Source organism: Chrysochloris asiatica, unplaced genomic scaffold (genome assembly GCF_000296735.1).
Source record: "Chrysochloris asiatica unplaced genomic scaffold, ChrAsi1.0 scaffold00110, whole genome shotgun sequence".
NCBI lineage: Eukaryota > Metazoa > Chordata > Mammalia > Afrosoricida > Chrysochloridae > Chrysochloris > Chrysochloris asiatica.
The window spans coordinates 4588904-4591163 of NW_006408628.1; the positions used below are offsets into that span (position 1 = coordinate 4588904).

Consider the following 2260-nt stretch of genomic DNA (forward strand, 5'->3'; position numbering starts at 1 on the left):
TGTCACACACCTTTCTTAATTTTAAACCATTCAGTGTTCCCATGTTCTGTTCGAACAACTGCCTCTTGGTCCATGTACAGATTCCTCATGAGCACACTTAAGTGTTTCAGAATAGTCATACTTCACAATGTTGTCCATAGCTTGTCATGACCCACACATTCAAAAGCCTTTGCGTAGTCAATAAAGCACAGGTAAACATCTTTCTGATATTCTCTGCTTGTGGTGGCTTAGCATCTGATAAATGACTCCTTGTTGAAACACCATTTGCCCATTAAATAATGCCTTGTTAAGTGCTGTCAAGTCTGTTTTGACTCATAGTGACCCTGTCTAGGGTTTCCAAGGAGTGATTGAGAGGTTTGAACCACCAACCTTGCAGTTAGCAGTCCAGTGTTTATCATACAGCACCATACCAGAGCTCAAAAAATTGTCTAGGGAATTTTACCAAGCAAAAAAACAAGGGCTCTGCCCAGAGCTGGTCAGAGCAGTAGCTAAAAGTCTCTACCAATTTACCATTTACTGTTGTTGTTGTTGTTGTTAAGTGCCGTGGAGTCAGTTCTGACTCATCATTATCCTGTATAGGGTTTCTAAAGAATGACTAGTGTGTTTGAACTAACTTGTGGTTAGCAGTCCATTGCTTTCCTACAACTAGATTTTGACCCAAACTCATGTCAACCCATGTGTATCAAAGTGTGTTGAGTTGACCTAAACACCCCATGTGTGTCAGAGTAGAACTGTGTCTCAGAGTTTTTTAATGATGATTTTTCAGAAGCCGCCGATCACCAAGCCTTTCTTCCAAGGTATCTCTGGACTTTCTTCTAAGAAGCCTTTGGGGTGTGTTCAAACTGCCAGCCTTTCAGTTAGGAGTCCAGCATTTAACCATTTGTGCCATCTTGGGATGAAATGACCTCCAAAAAAAGGCCACTAGTTGGCAGAAATCTCTAAACTTGTGACACACCCCACCGCATCATCACCCTCCTAAATCAGCTCCAGGGATGTGCTACAAATATGAACATTCCCTAACATACATGCTGCTAACATGTTGACTTAGAAATAGAGATCCTGGCCTTCTAGCCAGTGGAAATTTTTTTTTCCCTCTTTGGAGGTGGTCAGGCGAATTTCAAACAATTTCTGAATTGACAAATAGAAATTTGATGAATTTTTTCATGTTCGACTGGTTCAACAACTTTGTTGTTGTTAAGTGCCATGGAGGTGGTTCCAAGGTAGGGTTTCTGAGGAGCAACTGGTGAGCTTGAACTGCCAACCTCTAGTGACCTGATTCAGTTCTTGGAAATCTGAAAGGATCTGAGAAATTGTACCACCCAAACTTCTCCCATTTGCAGACAGGATTACCCGGGTCTGGGTTCACAGCTGGAGGAAGCACAAGGTAGTCACTTATCACTCACACCCTAAGAAACTAACTCCATCAATATCCAGAGAATGTCTTCCTTAGGGAAAACTCTACTCTCACAGCTCAAATGGACTGACAATTTGGATTTCTCAAAAGTAAGTTTGAAGACAATGAAATAATCAAAACCTAAGCCAATTCCTTTCTTCATCCCCTTGATATTGAAAGATGCTAATCATATCATTTTATCTTGTAAAATGTCATGGCTCAACCCCTTTATATGCAAAGGGTAACAGATTGTAAAGGTACTTCAAGTATGGATTCTGACCTTGCAGTTAGCAGATTTGTAACCAAGACTCCTGACAATACTACCAATTAAATTAGGGAGTACAGTGGCTCTAGCAGGTAAGCACTGGACTGCAAACCACAAAGTTGGCAGTTCGAGTTCACCAACCACGCCACAGGAGAAACATGAGGCTTTCTGCTCCCTCAAAGATTTCCAGCCTCAGAAATCCTATACAGGGTTGCTTTGAGTCGGAAACAATTTGATGGCACTTAATAACAACAGCCAATTAAAATGTTACCCAGTTTAGAAACCTATAGATTTTTAAGTGGTTTCCATTTTGAAAAAAAAAAATCAATACATTACAGAAACAGAGCTCATTAGTGGCAAAGGGACCTAAAGTAGATTGTATTGATATTCTCTAAACCCTACTCAGCTCTCAAGAATAAACTTAACTCAGCTTCCCCATAGAAATTCTCCCTAACTCCCTGGTCTGAAAGCCTCGCTCACTTTTCTAAATTCTCAGGAAACTAAATATCTGTACTTCTTGTTTGTGGTCATCAATTGTATCTTGAAAGTAAGTTTATTTTTAATTTGTTCAAGTTTTTCTCCCTCACTTATGTTATAAACTA

General features: G+C 40.0%; 1 pseudogene; it reads left to right on the forward strand.

Moving 5' to 3' along the window:
- Positions 1-2260, forward strand: part of LOC102821178 — a 31695-nt pseudogene that overhangs the window by 9275 nt on the left and 20160 nt on the right.